The sequence below is a fragment of the Gracilinanus agilis genome, chromosome 3, assembly GCF_016433145.1.
Source record: "Gracilinanus agilis isolate LMUSP501 chromosome 3, AgileGrace, whole genome shotgun sequence".
NCBI lineage: Eukaryota > Metazoa > Chordata > Mammalia > Didelphimorphia > Didelphidae > Gracilinanus > Gracilinanus agilis.
This window is the reverse complement of record NC_058132.1, coordinates 585108979-585131706: the sequence shown is the minus strand read 5'-3', so window position 1 is coordinate 585131706 and position 22728 is coordinate 585108979.

Below are 22728 nucleotides of genomic sequence, written 5' to 3'. Positions count from 1 at the left end.
AAGTGATGAGTTTGAAGAGTTTGTGGCAACCTGCTGCCTACAGAAGAAGGAACACAGGATAAGTGGCTCATCTGACCTCCAGCTTCAGACAAAGTTAGAACAGGAGGTTCCAAAGGAGCTTTTTATATTGGAGAGAAGTTTAGACAATGTTTGTCAACAAAGCTGGCCATAGCTGACAGTATTATCTTTGCAACCACGATACTAAGCATTTCATGGTGATTTTTACACAACTATTTTAAATTTCAGGGATATTATATATAAATGACATACATATTCATATTCAATCAGTTGTTTTATTGTTAAAATTCTCTGGCAGACTAAGGTCAAATATACAATATTAATACAATTGGCAAATTATTCAATAAGTAGCCAGCTGGAATGCAATCTTTTGTGAGCCCATTTATTCCACTTAAAAAACATTGGACAACTCAAAAACTGAATATTTTTATCAAACACTTAAAAAGAAATGAGGCTAATATTTTTGCATATATTCAAAATATCAAATCATATTTTTGTAATTTGCCCACTTTTCTCATAAAAACATAGTTTTAGATGCTACTATTCTTAATAATTATCATTTTAATAAAATTTTCACTTTAGTAACCTAAGATATAGTTGAATGCACACTCTTTCCAAAGTCAGAAGACTGTGTTCAACTCTTTCTTCTGATGCTTGTTGTGCATAAATGGAGATTTTGAAACTTGGACATCATCCCCCACAAGTCCCTTAGTTTTCCCAAAATTCCCTTTAATCTCTTGGTGCCTCCACATTTGCGTGGTCATGTTATTGTTTTATATTTAGCTGTAACTCCTCCCTCTTTCTCTTTTGTTCCTGGGAGTGGGCTGGTTAATAACCTTTTAGTTAGGTCTCTGTTAGTTAATTATTAATAAAGTATTCATAAATAAAATATTTAGTATTTTGCATGTTAATTTTAAAATCTTCAGTTATGTATGGGACTTGGCGATGAACTTTGAGGTTCCTTTATAAAATACAAAGATTATATCACCCTATGATTCTATGTAGATACTGATTCTTTTATGTTGTATTTTACCTGTTGAATATGTCTCCTCACCATCAGAAAGCTTATTGATTTCTACTTTTTTCAGTACTAAATTTTCATTTTGGAAATTTATTCTTGGAAGGCTTCCTTGTGTTCAGGATCACCATAACACTTAACGTGATTAGGAAAAAGTAAATAAAAAATTAGATTTTGAGTGATAAGTCACAACTATAGGTTCTAATGATTTCAGAACATCATCAACAATTTCTTTATAATGCTGACCAGCTTTGGCCTATCACAGTCCCCCATGTCCCCATTTTTAAGATGAAAGCTAACTTGGCTAACATTCTGCTCTCTTTAAAAAGCTTTTCCTAACTAATCACAAGCTTGTTGTGAAGTAATCCTGTCACACAATTTTGAATCCTTCTCTACTCCTACTCTTTGAAGTGCACATCATTTTTTGCTTAAAGATAATTTTACTTATTTATGCAATTTGAAAGAATTGGCATGATAGAGTAGCTAGAGGACTGTCAATGGAATTAGAAAGATTGTCAAGCTCCTACCACATACTGCTGAATTCCCATGAAATTAATGATAATATCTATAGATTACAATGTAGATGATTACAAATCTAAAATTATGCTATCTCTGCTTGACCCAGTGATTCACTGTAAACATGCGTGTTAAAAATTTCTACCTGAATATGGCAAAACTCATGTCAATCAAAACATGAACTTATAATTTTTTCACCTCTAAAATTTGCCTTCTTCAAACTCTGATTTTCATTAATAATATTTAAAGATATTAATGATGTTCATATATTGTATTTCCTGATCTATCGATTCAATTTTTAATATTGATTAATTTTAAGTGCTTATTTTGCATTTTCCAAGTAAGCCATTTTATCAGTCATAAGGAATTATCTTAGCCCAGTGATGGTGAACCTTTTAGAGACTGTGTGTTATGCCCCACACCCCACTGAGTGCCAAGTGAACCTCATTGCCCCCTTACCCCACATAAGGGAGGGAGAAATCTCCCATTGGGCTGCTGGGCAAAGGGGTAATTAAAGGGAGGAATGTCCTCAGCATGTATAGAAAGGGGGAGTGGAGTAACCCAAATTCCCCTCCAGCTTTGCCACCTGTGAGCTTCCCACCTTGTCCCCTGTGTGCTCCCACTGTGCTGCTGTGAAGAGGGTCAAGTAATATGAAAAAAGATCATGGGTTATGTTGGAGAGGGGAAGGGGAGTAGCTCCACCTTACTCCCTCTGCCTTTTTAGTAATCAAATTGGTGAGGGTGTGTGTCATGTGTATCCACAGAGAGCACTCTGCATGCCATCTTTGGCATCTGTGCCATAGGTTCACCATCACTGCCTTAGTCCCATCTTAGCAAATGTTTATTCTTTTAGAATATTTCTAGTTGGTGTATTTCTATTTGATAAAACCATTTTTTAGAATTCTGAAAAATGGTGAAAATGAGTGCCCTTATTTTACCTCTATTCTGACTAGGGAATTACATAAAGCTATTCCATTAAAAACAGTATGAGTTTTTGCTTCATAAAAAATATCTGTAGTCATATTAATTATAAAATTTCATTCCACTAGTTTTTATTGTTATAACACAAACCTGTGTTGTATTGTATAATAATTTCTCAGACCTAATGTTATGTTTTAAATTAATAATTCATTTTATTAATTTATTAATGTAATTATTATCTTGTCAAATCAATCAGCTTGTCACAAAATAAATCAAATAAAAATATTCTGATATATTTTTACTTAATTGCCACCATATTATTTCACATATTAATGATATGAATTTATATTTTTCCTGATCAGCCTTATGCTTCATCAATGTTAGTAACTATTGAATTTGTATTATAAAAATAGTTATGTGGAGTCCCTTCTCCATTTTTAGAAATAGTTTGCAAAGCATAGAAAACATATTCCCTTATAAGGTTGAATATAATTTAATTATTCTTTTTTATCCTGATTTAATTAAGATATTACAATAAATTTATGGCATGTTTAATTTCTTTTTCTGAACATGAGTTATTTAGGTTATCTAATTTCTGTTTTGTCAATTAGGGTATCTCAAAATTTTTTGATAATGTATTTACATTTAATTTAAAATACCAAGTCTGTTGGTTTTAGTTTGTTCTCTTAATTTTTTATTATGTGTTTTTGCTGTTGTTTTGATCAAAATTAAAAAAAATCTATTTCTTCTACACTTTTTTTGACCATTTTTGGCCATTTCTCCTCTCAGTTTTTGCTTTGTTTCATACTTTAGATTTTATCTTATTTTTATTCAATGAATTTTAGTAACACATTATGAATTTTATTATCATTATCTTCATTTAATCCATTGCTCCTTGATGGGATTCACTATTTTGATACTAGACTTACCATGGACACAAAACTGGCTTTAGTTGCATTGCAAATCAAATCTTCCCAAATTATCATCTGCTGGTCTTAACTATTCCAGCAGCAGATTACAATTATGAAACATCATAATAGGGACATATTGTTATTTTTAAGTAGAATTGTGTTATTAACTACTTTTGTTCATTCTCAATTTAAAAAAATCTTTTTTCTTAAAAAAGTTCCATTTTAAAATTATTTGAAGTTTCATTAATTTTCAGATTTTTCTTTCTTTCCTTCTTTTTCTTTCTTTCTACTCTTCAGCCTTTTGTTTTTCTTTGTTCTCTATACATTCATCTCATTAATCTTCTCTTTTTATTCAGAGGATTTCATTAGATATGCACACAGATATTTTGGTTTATTTTCAGGAAATTTTCAATTCTGGAAAATAAGTTTTATTTTGAATTATCTTTATGATATGTTGAATCACATATCAAGTTTGTCTTTATTAATATTTCTTCCATTATAGTTAATACATTAATTGCAACATTTATTGCTTTATGTCCTTCTCTGAGCTTAATATATCTAAAATTTACTCATGAATTTGGGATATATTAGGAAATGATCAGTTTTTTAAAGGTTCTTCTACATGTTAAAAATGATATGTATACTTTTGTTATATTCACTCTGTTCTTTCCATGCTCTTAGATAAAGTTTTCTTTTCATTTTTCTATTTAAGTACAATTTATTTTCTGTTATTTTTTTTCTTTTTTACTTATAAGATTCTGAGAAAGAAGACTTAAAATGTTAATAAAGTAATATCTAAGTTTTTGTTTTACTTAACTTCTTTTTTTTGGGGTGGGATTTGGGATTTTTATATGTTTCAAATTTTAATTGGCATTTTCTTCAAATATTTAATTTCCAATTGAACTTCATGGTATTTTAAATAATTATCTAATTTTCTTCTTTTTATTTATTTATTTGTTTGTTTGTTCATTAGTTAAGAAGATTTTTCCATGGTTACATGATTCAGATTCTTTCCCTCCACTCCTCCCAGCCCCCTCCCATAGCCAAAACACAATTCCACTGGGTTTTACATGTGTCATGACTGATCAAGACCCATTTCCATATTATTGATATTTGCACTAGGGTGATTGTTTAGAGTCTATATCCCCAATCATATCTCCATCAACCCATGTAATCAATCAGTTGTTTTTCTTCTGTGTTTCCTCTCCTGTAGTTCTTCCTCTGAATGTGGGTAGCATTCTTTCTCATAAGTCCCTCAGAAATGTCTTGGATAATTGCATTGCTGCTAGTAGAGAAGTCCATTACATTCGATTGTGCCACAGTGTGTCCATGTCTGTGTATAATGTTCTCCTGGTTCTGCTCCTTTGCTCTGCATCAATTCGTGGGTGCTGTTTTCTTGTTTTTATTTGTTGAAAGCATAATTTGGCTGTGCAAAAGCAAAATATTTTTACTCATCTTGGACAAGAGTTTTATTCCCTCTTCTTACTTAGAGTTTATTTGTATTACTATTTTAGTTTTTCTTCTTCTAAGCAAAATATTACTGTATTGTTTTAAAATTGCATGTCTCATTTTGTCTACTTATATGCAGATTTTTTTAATTTTATTTTTTAAAAAATATTTATTAAAATTCATTTTTTAGAAAAGTTAACATGGTTACATGATTCATGCTCCTACTTTCCCCTTCACCCCTTGCCCTCCCCCCACCCCTGGCCAATGCACATTTTCACTGGTTTTAACATGTATCATTAATCAAGACCTATTTCCAAATTGTTGATCATTGCATTGGTGTGGTAGTTTCAAATAAAAATCACCAATCATGTCTGCCTCAAACCCTGTGTTCAGGCAGCTGCTTTTCTTCTGTGTTTCAACTCCTGCAGCTTTTCCTCTGAATGTGGGTAGCATTCTTTTCCATAAATCCCTCAGAATTGTGCTGGGTCATTGCATTGCTGCTAGTTCAGAAGTCCATTACATTCTATTTTACCACAGTGTATTGGCCTCTGAGTACAATGTTCTTCTGGCTCTGCTCCTTTCACTATGAATCAATTCCTGGAGGCCTTTCCAGTTCACATGGAATTCCTCCAGTTTATTATTACTTTGAGCACAATAGTATTCCATCACCAGCAGATACCACAATTTGTTCAGTCATTCCCCAATTGAAGGGCATACCCTCATTTTCTAGTTTGTTGCCACCACAAAAAGCCCAGCTATAAATATTTTCGTACAAGTCTGTTTATCTGTGATCTCTTTGAGGTACAAACCCAACAATGGTATGGCTGGATCAAAGGGCAGGCATTCTTTCATAGCCCTTTGAGCATTTCCAAATGCTCCATCCAGTTCCAAATTGCAATCCAGAATGGTTGGATCAGTTCACAACTCCACCAGTAATTCATTAATGTCCCAATTTTGCCACATACCCTCCAGCATTCATTATTCTCCCCTTCTTTAATTTTAGCCATTCTGCTAGGTGTGAGGTGATATATCTCAGAGTTGTTTTGATTTGCATTTCTCTAAATATTAGAGATTTAGAACACTTTCTTATGTGCTTATTGATACTTTTGATTTCTTTATCTGAAAATTGCCTATTCATGTCTTTTTCCCATTTATCAATTGGGGAATGGCTTGATTTTTTTATACAATTGGTTTAACTCCTTGTATATTTGAGTGATTAGACCCCTGTCAGAGTTTTTTGTTATAAGGATTTTTCCCAATTTGTTGTTTCCCTTCTGATTTTGGCTGCATTGTTTTTGTTTGTACAAAGCTTTTTAGTTTAATATAATCAAAACCATTTATTTTACATTTTGTAATTTTCTCTAACTCTTGCTTGGTTTTCAAATCTTTCCTTTCCCAGAGATCTGACAAGTATACTATTCTGTGTTCACTTAACTTTTTTATAGTTTCCCTCTTTATATTCAAGTCATTCACCCATTCTGAATTTATCTTAGTGTAGGGTGTGAGATGTTGGTCTAAACCTAATCTCTCCCATATTGTTTTCCAAATTTCCCAACAGTTTTTGTCAAATAGTAGATTCATGTCACAAAAGTCAGGCTCTTTGGTTTTATCATACACTGTCTTGCTAATGTCACTTACCCCAAGTCTATTCCACTGATCCTTCCTTCTATCTCTTAGCCAGTACCATATTGTTTTGATGACTGCTGCTTTATAGTATAGTTTAATGTCTGGTACTACTAGGCCCCCTTCCTTCACATTTTTTTCATTATTTCCTTGGATATTCTTTATCTTTTGTTATTCCAAATGAACTTTATTATAGTTTTTTCCTAATTCAGTAAAAATGTTTTTTTGGTAGTTTGATAGGTATGGTGCTAAATACGTAAATTAATTTGGGTAGAATGGTCATTTTTATTATGTTAGCTCATCCTACCCATGAGTAGTCAAAGTTTTTTCCAATTGTTTAGATCTAGTTTTATTTGTTTGGAAAGCTTATATGCAGATTTTAATTTGATTTTTCCTCTCCCTTATTCTGCCCTCTTATTTGGCATGTCAATCCTTGGTACAATTTCCCTTTACTTTACTGATATAACTACCAACCTAGCTTTTGTAAATCCAAGCAGGTTCACTTTGACAAATTCCTTCCTCTCTCATTAATCACAGTTATTAAATTTATGGATAAAAGCTTTTCAGTTTCTTCCTACTCCTCCTGACATTTGTTGGTAATATGTAGAATTCTGTGTGTTTTTAGGATTAACTACTATAATCTCTCAGTTTATAATATATAAATAATTATATACAACAAGATATAATCAAGATAGAGCAAACTTATTCAATCATTATATATATACACATATATATGCATATATTTCTCTTAATAAAGATTTCCTTGCTAATTGATCTGTATGTCACAAGTTTGAGATTACTTTCTTCTCAGATATATTTGAAAACAACCAGGGAACTAAATAAAATTCTTTTCTCAGGAAAAAAATACACTCATTTGTGTTAAATAACCATTTGTTGGGTCAATAACAACTTTACATTTTCCTCAAAGCAATATAGCCAATTTCTCATGATAAAAACAATCCCCTTTCAATAATATCCTTTCATAGTGTTGCCTCATGGCAAGGAAATATGAAAAATGGATGCCTAGAAGAAATAAAGATGAGTATTATAAAGGCGGTATAACAGATGCACATGATGGTGTGGACATGGTTTCCTACATAACCAATAAGCAATCTTGGATAAACTTGGAGGTGATCAAGTAGGTGGATATTAGGAACTGTTCTTTTGTTTGTTTGTTTGTTTTGGCTAGAATGATTGTTAAAATAAAGCAGAGTAATTTAATGGTACCCACATGATTTTGTGAGGAATGTCTTGGGATAATATGGGCAAAAATTTGACATAATGGGTATATATGAACAGTTTATGTTTGCATCATTGGTAGAATTGCTCTAAATGATGAATTTGCCTTACTATAGTGTCATTTTTTACCCATTTATAACTACTTATTGAATGCTCCTTTTAGTTGACAAGTTGATACAATTTTAATAGTTGTTTTCTGACTTTTTGCGATTAATTTTCTCTCCCTCCCAATCACCTCTGCCCCCTACCCAGGAGGGCATAAATATAGCTTGTACATGTGTTACCATATAATACATATTTCTATGCTCATCATGTTGTAAAAGAAGGTGGATAGATGGATATCACTTACTCTAGAGAAAAAATTCATAGGGGAAACATTGAAGAATGGGTTGGTTTAATCTACATTCAGATTCTATCAGTTTCGTATATATCAGCAGATTGTCTTTTTTGGCGGGGTGGTTATAAATCCCTTGGAGTTTGTCCTGGAGTCTTTCACTGTTGACAAGATTTAATATATTCACAGTCTGTCGTTGCACATTATTACTTTTATTGTGAAAAATTTTGTTTCTACTCACTTCACTTTGTATCACTTTATGTCTTTCCTTTTTACATTATTTTTATTTTTTCTAGATTAGATATTGTTCTAATTTTTATATCCTTTTTCTGACATTTTGCAATCCATAGTCTCTCCTTACATCCCAATCTTTGCCTCCTACCCAAGAATGTAGGTAATATGATATAGATTATACTTATGTTATCATACAATTCACATTTCATTGTTCATCATGTTGTGAAACATATTGCTTACACTAGAGAAAAATTCATGGAGGAAACAAAATAAAAAATAGTATGTTCCCATTTGCATTTGGACTCTGATCCTTCTGTGGTGGTAGATATCCTTTCTCATTATGAATTCTTTGAAGTTGTCTTGGACCCTTGCCTTCTTAGTAATTAAGTCATTCACAGTTGATCACTATACATTATTGGAGTTACAGTGTACAATGTTCTATTCATTCTACTCACTTCAGTTTGCATCACTTCATATAAATATTTCTAGGTATTTTTGATCATCTTGTTAAATATTTATTTTTAATAAATTTTTTAATATTAATTTTCTAATATTTTGCATTTCACATTCTCTGTCTCCCTACCACACTCTGTCCCTCCCCGTGATGGTAGGTAATATGATATGGGTTGTACATATATTATCATATAAAACATATTTCCATGTTCATCATCTTGTGAAAGAAGACACATATTGCTTACACTAGAGAAAAAACTATTGAAATAAAAATGCTATACTTTGATTTGCATTTAGATTGTTTCTTCTATGGTGGTGGATACCCTTTTTCTTTGTCATGAATCTCTTGGAATTGTTCTAGATCTTTGCCTTTTTTATAATAGTTAAGACATTCACAGTTGATCATCAGACATTATTGTTGTTCCTGTGTCCAGTTTTCCCCTTCTCTTTGAATCACTTCATATAAGTCTTCCCAAATTCTTCTGTGATCATTTGTTTCTCATTTCATAGGACACAATAGAATTCTGTTATAAGCATATATCACAAGTTGTTCAAACATTCCCCAATTGATGGATATCTCTTTACCACTACAAAAAGAGCTACAATAAATATTTTTGTACAAGTAGGTCTTTTTCTTCTATCGTTAATCTCATTGGAATACATACTTAGTAGTGGCATTTCTGGGTCAAAGAGATGCAAAGTTTTATAGCCCTTTGGTCTTGATTCCACCTTACTTTCCAGAATAGTTGGATCAGATCACAGCTCCACCAAAAAAGTATCATTTTTCCAATCTTTCCATATCATCTCCAATATTTACATATTTATTTTGTCATGTTAGCCAATCTGATAGCTATGAAGTTTTATCCCAGAAATGTTTTAATTTGATTTCAAGCATTTATTTTTATGTGACTAATAATAGTTTTAATTTCTTCATCTAAGAATTTCCAGGTTATATCCTTTGGACATTTCATAGTTGGGGAATGACTTGGATTCTTATTAACTTGACTCAATTCCCTATATATTTGAAAAATGAGATATTTGTCAAAGATAGTTGTCATAAATATTTTTCTTCAGTTTTTTTAGTCTTGGTTGTATTGATTTTGTTCATACAAAGATCTTGTTTATTCAATGCAGTCAGTTATCCATTTTACATTTCATAATGTTCTCTATAGAGCTCTATAACTACAAGGATTCTGAATGGCTTGAAGTGGTGTCATCAATAAGGATGAAAAAGATTGAGAATAGTGGCTAATAGTTAGCTCATGGCTGTTTTGACCATGCATTGAGCATGAGCTTTATTTATAGAATATTCAGAATCCTTTTACAAAGCACAATACAGTTACAGCTGAACAGTCACCAAAGGTTATAGAATTATCTCATGATTAACATATGACTTACAAAATTTTCCTCCCATGAAGATTAAGCCCAGATGAGACAAGATTCAAGGTTAGAAATGAGCCTCATTTTTATCGAAAAGTCATTTCAGGGAAAAGCTTCCATACTTCAAAATATATCTTTAATGAATGTGTCTTTAACATTATGGCATGGAATGCACCTGGCTGAATGTGAAGAGTGTCTAACTGCCTCCTTTGACCTTGGCTGTCCAGGAATAGATAGATACAGGGCCAGGCCAGCTACTACTGAATTAGACTCTTTTCTCATAGGAAAAATTAACTCCTCAACTGCTGGTTTACTATAAAGTACGTAGATGCTTTCTATAAAACTTAAGGCTGTCTTAGAGAATTAAACTGATATGTTTTCAATAATGAAAGGAGCCATAGAGAAAGGTCAAAGATTTTTTTGGATAGGCCATCCATTCTGTGACTCAATTTTCAGGTCACAAAACCAGCATAGAGCTTTGCTAAACTACGTTGTTCTTGATGAGATCCAAAGATTTTGCTAAAAGACCCTCTTTCTCTCTTGGCTTCCAACAGTTCTCTGTCTTGTTCTGACCTAAATTCTTCCCTTATCCCTAAGTTTAACGTGCAAACTATTTGTGTTTCCCTTAGTTGTTTATAGTATCATCTTTCCTTTCTAAATCATGTATCTATTTTGATTTTACCTTGATATATGGCATCAGGTTTAAGTCTATGCCTAAGTTCTACCATATTATTTTCCTGCTTCCTCATCAGCTTTTATTGAATAGTGAGTTTTTCTTCTAAAAATTTGGATCTACTGGTTTTTCAAACAGTAGTCATTCTCCAATGCATGTTGAGTGTCTAATCTATTCCATTCTTCCACCATCCTATTTCTTAGCCAGTGCCAGATTGTTTTGATTGTTGCTGCCTTATCATACAGTTTGAGGTCCACTACAGTTGAGTTACTTTTGTATATATTTTTTCATTAATTCCCTTGATATTCTAGATCTTTTGATCTTACAGATGAGTTTTGTTATTTTTTCCTAGTTCTATGAAATATTTTTGGTAACTTTATTAAGATGGTACAGAATAAACTAATTTAGACAGAATTGTCACTTATATTGATTTGGTCTCTCCCTCAGCATTAAATGTTTTCTCAGTTGTTTATATCTGACTTTATTTATGTGAAAAGTGTTTTCTAGTTGTAATCATATAATTCCTGGGTTTGTCTTGGCAGGTAGATTTCTAGATATTTAATATTGTCTACACTTATTTTAAATAGGATTTCGCTTTCTATCCATTACTGTTGGGTTTTCTCGGTAGCATTAGGAAAATGCCAGTGATTTATGTGGGTGTATTTTATATCCTTCAACTTTGCTAAGTTGTTAATTGTTTTGATTAGTCTTTTGGTTGATTCTCGAGGTAAATAATCATATCATTTGCAAAGAGTGATAGTTTTATTCCTACACTGACTATTCTAATTCCTTCAATTTCTTCTGCTTCTTTTTCTCTTATTGCTTTAACTAGCATTTCTAGTACAATACTGAATAGTAATTGTGAAGTGGGCAACCTTATTGCATTCTTGATCTTACTGGAAAGGCTTCTAGGTATAATTTATATTATTATATTTATTATATGTAATGTTTGCTGATGGGTTAGGTAGATGTTATTTATGTTATTTATCATTTTTAGGAATGTTTCACTTATCCCAATGTTTTCTAATTTTTAATAGGAATGGGTGATGTATTTTGTCAAATTTTTCCCCTACATCTGTTGAAATAATGATATAATTTCTCATTATTTTGTTATTGATATGATTAATTATTTTGATGGTTTTTGGATATTGAATCATCCTTTAATTCCTGTTATAGAACCCCTCTGGTTGCAGTGTATTAACCTTGTGATAATTTCCTGTAATCTCTTTGCTAGTATTTTTTTTTACCTTTTTTTGCCAACCTATATTCATAAAGGATAATGGTCTATAGTTTTCTTTCTCTGTTTTTAATCTTTCTGATTTAGGCACTGATATAATATTTGTGTTAAAAAAGCAATTTGATATAGTTTAGTCCTCAGCTAATTTCCAAGTAGTTCATAAAGTATTGGAATTAGTTGTTGTTTTTCAAATTTTTGGTAGAATTCACTTGTGAATCCATTCGACTGGATATTTTTCTAAGTGAATTAATTGATGGCTTCTTCAAAATATTTTTTATGATGAGATTATTTAAATATTCTATTTCCTTTTCTGTTAATCTTGGCAATTCATATTTTTTTAGATACACATCTATTTCACTTAAGTTTTCAGATTATTGAATGTAATTGGAAAAAATCACTAGTAATTAATGTGATTTCCTCTTCATTGGATGTAATTTATCCCTTTTCATTTTTGATGTTAGTCATTTGATTTTCTCTTATAATCAAATTAACCAATGGAGTATTTTTGTTGTTTTTTTATTTATAAAATAAACTTATTTATTTGTTCTATGGTTTTCTTTTTTTCAACTTTATAAATATGACCTTTACCTTTCAGAATTTCTAATTTGATATTTAATTGGATGTTTTTAATTTGTTCTTTTCGTAGAATTTTTAGGGTTGCTTAGTCAATTTATTGATCTGTTATTTCTCTATTTTATTGACATATGCATTTAGCTATATAAAATTTTCCCTGTAGTCTCTTTGTTAGTATTTTATCTGAAATTTTTGCATCACTGCATCAAATTAAGGAATTTGGTCTGTAGTTTCCTTTCTCTGTTTTTTATCTCCCTGACCTAGGTATCAGCATCATATTCATTTCATAAAAAAGAATTTGGTAGGACTTCTTTGCTTATTTTGCCAAATACTTTGTATAGTATTGGTACTAATTGTTTATTCAATGTTTGATAGAATTCATTTGTGAATCCATTTGACTGGGGATTTTTTCTAAGGGATATCATTGATGGCTTTTTCAAATTCTTTTCTAATGTGATATAATTTAATTATTCTATTTCCTATTTTGTTAATCCAGGAAATTTATATTTTTATAAATTTTAATCCATTTCATGTAGATGATCAGATTTTTTGTCACATAATTGGGAAAATAGGTGCTAATGATTTCCTTAATTTACTCTTCATTGGATATATAATCACCCTTTTCATTTTTGATCTTGGTAATTTGATCTTCTTCTTTTCTTTTTTAAAAAAAAATCAAATTAACCAAATTAACCAAAACCTTTATGTATTTTCCCCCATAGAAACAACTCGTAGTGTTATTTATTAGTGCAATAACTCTTTTACTTTCAATTTTATTAATTTCTCCTTTGATTTTTGTGATTTCTTATTCAATCTTTAATTTGGGAATTTTTAGTTTTTTTCTAGTTTTTTGTTTTTTTGCTTTTTTTGTGATCTGCTTTTTCTCTATTTTATTGACATAAGCATTCAGGAATAAAAACATTCCCCTAAGTACTGCTTTGGCTGTATCCCCCTCCCTGTAGCCTCCCTTATATTACTTCTCTCCACACTAGACCTTTTCTTATTCTTCTTGTACTTCTCTATAGGATAAGATTTGATTCTGTACCCCAATGAATCTGGGTATTATTCCCTTTCTGAGCCAATTCCAATGAGAGTAAGGTTTAAGTATTACCTATCACCCTCAATTTCCTCTCCACTGTAATAGTTTTTTTTTTTTACCCCACACCTCTTTATGTGATATAATTTACCCTATTTTCCTTCTCTCTTCCTATTTCTTTTAGGGAAATTCTCATTTTGACTGTTTGATTTTTATTTGAATATCATCCAAAACAGCTTATTACCACATCCTCTGTATATGTATACTGTAATGCAAGGTGGCTAAATGAAACTTTTTGCTTCTGTAATTTCTAACAATCACAAAAAGTCAGTTAAACATCTTAGAATCTTCAGAAAGTCAGTTAGAACTTAAAGCTATAAATAGAGGTGAAGTTCCAACTGACAGGGCTTTTGCCTTCTGGCTTTCCCTGTGGCTGGAGGCTTTTGCTTTGGCCTTTTGGCTTGGCTTTGCTTTGGCCTTGGCCTGTGCTTATTTTGTCTTGGGAAATTTGGACCTCTCCCTGATCTCCCATCTCCATCCCTCCCCTTCCCTGAATTTCCTGTGGGTCCTGGGTGGAAGGGAGGGCTTGGTGATTGAACATTGTGGGTTTTAGTTTCTTTAGATAATTAGAGTATCCTCAAATAAGTTACCCCTAGATTTGATAAAGACTTTACTTAAAAGGCAGTCAAATCTTCCTGACTGGGAGACCGGTCTCTCTCAGTCTAAATCTCTCTGCGGCCCATCCCCCACCACCACCACTCTCCCTAGCAGCAGTTAGAAAATCCTAAACCTCTCTCCCCTTCTGACTGACCCTGATATTAATAAATCCCCTTGTTACCTTTTCAAACCCTCTGGTGAATCATTGTGTTGAAAATTAAGACAAGGGCACAAGGGGAAGGAATTGTTTTTCTTTAATTTCTTGAAAGAACTTGGGGCATCCATCTTGGCAGGAAGTACCTACCTCAAGACTTCCTTCAGACATCAGTTTGACTGGCAGGGAGGGGCCCTCTTGACTGCTCCCTCAAGAGACTTTGAAACTAACAAGAGAAACTCTCCATGCAAAACTTAAATATTTCTTACTGACCCTAGTTTCCTCCCTGTATCTTCTGTCTCAAGCCTCTGAGAATAAACCTGTTTGAGCTGCCCTCTCCTATATATACCCCATTTCCTTTATCTCCTATATACCTTCCCTTACCTTCTTTCCTCCTCCAATCACCTTATAATCACCTATAATCCCTTTATCCTTCCTCACACCCAAATTGTATTCTTTGATCTACTCAGATTATCTTATTTACTTCCTGATAACAATACTTATTTTAACTTCTGTGATGATGATAAGATTTTTTTAAAGAGTGGTAAATATCATGCTTAATGTAAATAATTTGACCTTATGGAAGTCCATAATTTTTTCCCTTTCTTATTTACCTTTTTATGCTTCTCTTTAATTTTGTATTTGATCATCAAGAGTCTATTTAAGCTTGGTCTTTAGGAATGTTTAGAAATCTTTAATTTTATCAAATCATCATATTTTCCTTTGAAAGAAAATAATCAGTTTTGATGATTAGGTGATTCTTGGCTGTAAACCCAGTTCCCTTTCCTTCTAGAATATATATTCCAAGTCTTCTGATTCTTTAACGTGGAAGCTGCAAGGTCCTGTGTAATCCTAACTGGGGGTCCATGATATGTGAATTATTTCTTCATGGCTGCTTGCACTATTTTCTCCTTGGCCTGGGAGTTCTTAAACTTAGCTATAAAATTCCTAGGAGTTGTCATTTGGGGATTTTTTTGCAGGAAATGATCTGTGGATTCTTTAAATTTCTATTTTACCCCCTTGATTAATAATATAAGTTTTCCTTAATAATTTCTTATAATACTATGTCTAGACTTTTTTTTTCTCTTGATCATTACTTTTAGGAAGACCAATAATTCTTAAATTGTCTCTCCTGGATATATTTTCCATGTCAGTTGTTTTTTTCAATGAGATATTTCACATTGAGTTCTATTGTTTTATTATTTTGGTTTTATTTTATTGTTTCTTGATGTCTTATTAAGTCATTAACTTCTATTTGTCTAATTCTAATTTTTAAATAATGAATTTATTCCATTGCATTTTTATCCTCCTTTTCCATTTGATATATTCTATTTGTTATGGAATTCTTCTTCATTATATTTTTTGCCTCTTTTGTAGTAGGTGTTTAAAGGAAGAGAAGGTTAGAGTAAGTTTGAATAAGTTTGCAGAGGATGGAGACATGAGACAAACAGAGAAAGAATTCTGGAATGTTGGAAAAGAGGGTTGAGTAAAAAAAACTCAGAAACAGTTAGCCTCTGTGGGGTTTGTTGATTACAAGCATTTAGGAGACTTTTGTTGTCAACCTAAAAAGGATTACCTTTTTCCTGTCCTTGCTGTTAATTCCTGTGTTTCCTGAGAAGAAGATCCTTGACCTGAAGCTAGTCTGATTCAACAACCTGTCAACAGAAGCTGTCAGTGAGTAGGAGATTTGAGTCCATTCAGACTTGGATCTTTCCCTGGGCCATGCTAAGCTTACCACAGACCAGTACCTTAATACCAAGTAAGGGGGCTTTTAGTGCACTTTAGCAAATGCAGTGACTGGGTTTTTTTTTAGGAAATTAGGAGAGGATTAGTTTAGACCAATAACTCTGAGAATACTCTCCTTGAGGAGACATTAGATCATTGGGACTTTTAGTTAGAGAAAATTAGCCTTAGTGTTATCCAAATCCCTTTTGACCTTTCCCTTTTAAATTAAACTATTTTTCCATTTATTGAGTAGTCTATGTGTGATCTCAGCTCTGTCTGGACAGAATTTCTGTTGGCCTTTCTACCCATAGGTTTTTACATCTTGATACTGGCTCAATTTAATTCATCCTATCCCATTTCCCAAACCACCCTAATATATAGGTCAATTCTGTTTTTTTAAAACACTTATCTTCTGTTTTAGAGCCAATACTTTGTATTGGCTCCAAGGCAGAAGAGTGGTATGGGTTAGGCAATAAGGGTTAAGTGACTTGCCTAGGGTCACACAGCTAGGAAGTGTCTAAGGCCAGATTTAAACCTAGGACCTCCCATTTCTAGGTCTGACTCTCAATACATTGAACCATCCAGCTGCCCCATTAATTCTGTTTTTTTTTAAGAAACTCTTTTTCCTCATTAGATTTTTGTGACTCTTTTTTCTGATGACCAATTTTGCTTCTTAAGTTGTTAGTTTCTTTTTGTATTACTTTTATTTCTTTTAACATTTTTCTCTCTTCTTTGGTTTTTGAATTACTTTTTGAGTTCTTCTAATGCCTGAGACAAATTTCCATTTTTTTCTGAAATTTTGCATGTGGTTGCTTGTATCTCACCATCTTCTATTGACTCTGTATCTTGTTCTTTGACTCCATAGAGATTTTCTAGAGTTGGGATTTCTTTTGTTTGTTTTTTCCTTATTTTCTCAGCCTTTTTTTTTGTGGACTGGGAGGTCTGAAAGTTCCTGATTCTGTCTCCCCTGCTGATGGCTTGTAGGAGAGCACTCTGAGCTCTTTTCCCCTTGGACTAGGTATTCACTGCAGTGCAGGCTTGAAAGTGCCAAGCACTATGGATATCCAGGCCTCCCAATGGGCTGGTGTCAGAGATTGGGACATTAAGGTGTAAGTGTGGAGTATGGGGTACCTTGTTGTTGGTGTAGGCAGTGTTGCAGGAACCAAAGGTTGGCCTATGGCAATACTCAGGATCTGGAGCAGTAGGTGGGGGGTGGTAGTTGACCAGCACTCATTTGTATGCACTTTTATTTCTGGTTCCACTTTATCCAGTGAAAATCAATTATTTCTGCCTACCTTTCAAGTTGTTTTCCACAGGAGAGTCCATGCTCCAACTTGTTAGTTTTGACTCTTGTGGTTTTGAGATGCTTCTTAAAGGTTTGTTCAGAAGGATTCTCAGAGTGGTTTCAACTTTTGCTGCTACTAAGCTCCCATCTTGGATCTGTCCCCTAGTATTTTTTTTCAGTTTGCTTTTAAAGTTGGAGTTATTTTCAATGAGGGAACATAACAAAATATCATGGTAAAGGTTAAAATCTGCCATTTATTTCTTTAATTCAACTCAACCAATATTTACTAAGTCCTTCTTATCTATTGTGTGGAGTGGAAATTGAGGGAACCTTAGAAATTTTAAAGTTCACCCTCTTTTACTATTAATTAAAAAATATATGGCCAGGGAAATTAATCATTTAAAATATAACACTTTTATTGAAAAAGTGTGGAGCACTGCCTCAAGTATTGACCCAAAACAAAATGCCCAAAAATTCACAGAAAAATCCCCCATTTATAGGAAAATCTAGATGTAGTCAAGTCTCCCCAAATGTATTATGACATTTTACAATAGTTGGAGTCAGTGTTGAACAGTTTTACATTGGTTTTACAAAGAACACATTCAAGCTAATAGAAATTAGAGAATAGTTTCACAACTGATACATCCAAATGATCAAGAAGTTGGAGACAGATGCAAAGAGGGGTGTAGTTCAGGACTTGATTATCTAAGAGGGTCAGATGAGAGGATTAGTCAAGTCTCTAGGCTTGACTTCCTGGAAGAAGTTTCAGTAATCCAAATACAAAGATAGAATAGGAAAGTCTTCTAAGACAAAGAAGTACTCAAGATTGGTACTTAAAATTTGATCACAGGGTACTTCAGGATCTGAGATCATCAATCTCATACTCCTTCCTAAGGCAATTCCCAGAGAGACTCACCTAAAGCTATAAAGCTTTTGTAAGGAGTTTTTTTGGGGGACACCAAATTTAAGATATTAATAACTAATAATAACTTTGGAATAACACACTAATTTCTCACTCCACACATCAATCATGTTATACATTTTGGGTATTTGAAAGACAAAATAAGGTCCCAACTTTCAAAGAGATGATTTTCTACAATAAAAAGTTGCCAAGAAAATTAAAAAAAAAGTACAATATAAAATAAAATAGAATATGGTCAATATAATCCATATTTCATGAAAAAAGAATATATCACTTCAGATATGGGGAGAAGAAAAAAAGACTTTCTAGTGCAGTTAGCATTTTAACTTTTTCTTTGAAGAATGAAGGGGATTTCAAAAAAATAGTAAAAGGGTTTGTATTATGGGAGGCATCTGATTGAGATCAGTCCCCTTGTAGTTTAGATGACAGAAAGAAATGAGATTCTCATAGTTTCACCATAAGTTAATAAAAGGTAACTTACCCATAACAAGGGAAAGATATTTAATGAGGATAAGCAGGGAGACTATGATATTGTGTTAGTTAAAATCACCTGGGGTTCTATTTGGAAGGATTGAACCTCAATATAGTGTTTGACAAACTTCTGTGGACCTGTGGGGGTCCTTAAAACTACATTTCCCGTGGTCCAACGGGTTTCATGGGTTTCCTGTTTTGGATGATGTATTAAAGGTGAGGGACTATTTTAAGTAGGGGGAGTGACTTGGAACTTCCTTTTTAGTTACCTGAGCTGGAGGAGAGAGGAAGGTAAATGGCTGAGGTGAGGTTGGAATAGGTTTTTCTTACAGACTCGTGGTCAGTTTATCTCTATCAGCATGGCTTTTATTAAAATACTATTCTTCCTTTTGATCTCAGCCCTCATCATTTTTAATCATAACAATATGTTTATTCAAATAAGTTGAAGTCCTCTACCTCTGACTTGCTCATAATGTTCTTTCTTTTCTGTCAGCCATCAGAGAATAGTTCGAATTCCTTTTAGCTTTTTGACTCAGGTGATGAAGAGTTGATGTCAATAGCCCAAGCCTTTAGACCCCAATGTGAATTAAATCTTAATGATGGTTTAAATTCTTAGGGGGTAAAAAGCCCATCACAAATTAAAGGTATCTCTGGCAGATATTCTTCAAAGAACAGAAAGGTGAGCATTTTTAGATGGTAGAATGGCATGAAAATGAAAATACCATGAAGAAAATAAGGATGACAAATTATATAGGAATTGTTGAGTGAGGAGTCATTTCAAATTATGCTGAAAAGTCATGGTCATAGCAATTTTAAACATTTTTATGCTTTTTTTGTTTCTTTAATCCTATGTATTTAATTTTATATATTTGATTATTTTTTTTATAAATTTCTTATTTTTAGAAAAAATGTCCATGGTTACATAATTCATGTTTTTACTTTACACTTCACCCCCTCAATCTCCCCCATCCCCCATAGCTAACTTTCATTTCCACTGGTTTTAACATGTGTTGTCAGTCAAGCCTTATTTACATATTGTTAATAGTTACATTGTTGTGGTCCTTTCAGGTCTACATCCCCAATCATGTCCTCATCAACCCAAGTGTTCAAGCAGTTGTTTTCCTTCTGTGTTTCCCCTCCTGTAGTTCTTCTTCTGAATGTGGGTAGCATTCTTTTCCATAAATCCCTCAGAATTGTCTTGGGTCATTGCATTGCTGCTAGTATAGACATTCATTACATTAGACTCTACCACAGTATATCAGTCTCTGTGTACAATGTTCTTCTGGCTCTGCTCCTTTCACTCTGCATCAATTCCTGGAGGTCTTTCCAGTTCATCTGGAATTCCTCCAGTTTATTATTCCTTTGAGCACAATAGTATTCCATCACCAACATATACCACAATTTGTTCAGCCATTCCCTAATTGAAGGGCATACCCTTCCTTTCCACTTTTTTGCCACCACAAAGAGCCCAGCTATAAATATTTTTGTGCAAGTCTGTGTATCTATGATCTCTTTGGGGTACAATCCCAACAATCGTATGGCTAGATCAAAGGGCAGGCATTCTTTTATCGCTCTTTGGGCATAGTTCCAAATTGCCATCCAGAATGGTTGGATCAGTTCACAACTCCACCAGCAGTGCATTAATGTCCAAATTTTGCCACAATCTCTCCAACATTCATTACTCTCCCCTGCTATTATATTAGCCAATCTGCTAGGTGTGAGGTGGTACCTCAGATTTTTTTTCATTTGCATTTCTCTAATTATTAGAGATTTAGAACATTTTCTCATGTGCTTATTGATACTTTTGATTTCTTTATCTGAAAATTGCCTATTTATGTCCCATGCCCATTTATCAATTGGGGAATGGCTTGATATTTTTATACAATTGATTTAGTTCCTTGGATATTTGAGTAATTAGACCTCTGTCAGAATTTTTTGTTATAATGATTTTTTCCTAGTTTGTTGTTTCCCTTCTGATTTTGGCTGCATTGTTTTTGTTTGTACAAAACCTTTTTAATTTAATATAATCAAAATTATTTATTTTACATTTTATAATTTTTCTAACTCTTGCTTGGTTTTAAAATCTTTCCTTTCCCAGAGATCTGACAAGTATACTATTCTCTGTTCACCTAATTTACTTACAGTTTCCTCCTTTATATTCAAGTCTTTCACCCATTCTGAATTTATCTTTGTGTAGGGTATGAGAAGTTGATCTAAACCTAATCTCTCCTGTACTGTTTAACAAATTTCCCAGCAGTTTTTGTCAAATACTGGATTTTTGTCCCCAAAGTCAGGCTCTTTGGTTTTATCATACACTGTCTTGCTGATGTCACTTATCCCAAGTCGATTCCACTGATCCTCCCTTCTATCTCTTAGCCAGTACCATATTGTTTTGATGACTACTGCTTTATAGTATAGCTTAATATCTGGTAATGCTAAGCCACCTTCCTTCACATTTTTTTTATTATTTCCCTTAATATTCTTGATCTTTTGTTCTTCCAAATTAACTTTGTTATAGTTTTTTCTAATACAGTAAAAAAAGGTTTTCAGTATTTTGATAGGTATGGCACTAAATAAGTAAATTAGTTTGGGTAGAATGGTCATTTTTATTATGTTAGCTCATCCTACCCATGAGTACTAAATGTTTTTCCAATTGTTTAGATCTACTTTTAATTGTTTGGAAAGTGTTTTATAGTTATGTTCATATAATTCCTGTGTTTATTTTGGTAGATAGATTCCTAAGTATTTTATATTGTCCAGGGTGATTTTAAATGGTGTTTCTCTTTCCACCTTTTGCTGCTGTGATGTGTTGGAAATATATAGAAATGCTGATGATTTATGTGCATTTATTTTGTATCCTGCAATGTTGCTAAAGTTGTTGATTATTTCTACTAGCTTTTTAGTTGATTATCTAGGATTTTTTAAGTAGACCATCATATCATCTGCAAAGAGTGATAGCTTAGTCTCCTCATTGCCTATTTTAATACCTTCGATTTCTTTTTCTTCTCTAATTGCTACTGCTAGTGTTTCTAGTACAATGTTAAATAATAGAGGTGATAATGAACATACTTGTTCCACACCTGATCTTATTGGGAAAGCTTCTAATTTATCCCCATTGCATATTATGCTTTTTGATAATTTAAGATATATACTGTTTATTATTTTTAGGAAAGGACCAGGGGTTGGCAATGTATGGCTCTCCAGCCATATATGGTTCTTTTGAGGGCCAGATATGGCTCTTTCTGCAGGAGCCATGAAGTCAATTTTTTTTCAGGCACTGTTACAGGAGCTAACACTTTGAGCACTGTACAGTTCTCATCAAATTACATTTTAAAAAATGTGGCATTTATGGCTCTCACAGCCAAAAAGGTTGCCGACCCCTGTTCTATTCCTATATTTTCTAGTGTTTTCAGTAGGAATGGGTGTTGTATTTTTGTCAAAATCTTTTTCAGCATCTATTGTGATAATCATGTGGTTTTTGTTGGTTTGCTTTTTGATATGGTCAATTATGTGGATGGTTTTCCTAATGTTGAACCATCCTTGTATTCCTGGTATAAATCCCACCTGATCATAATGAATTATCCTCTTGATCACTTGCTGGAGTCTTTTTGCTAGTATTCTATTTACAATTTTTGCATCTATGTTCATTAAGGGGATTTGTCTGTAATTTTCTTTCTCTCTTTTTGATCTACCTGGCTTTGGAATCAGTATCATATTTGTGTCATAAAAGGAGTTTGGTAAGACTCCTTCTTTGCTTACTATATCAAATAATTTGTATAGTATTGGGATTAATTGTTCTTTGAATGTTTGATAGAATTCACTTGTGAATCCATCAGGTCCTGGTGATTTTTTCTTAGGGAGTTCTTTAATGGTCTGTTCAATTTCCTTTTCTGATATTG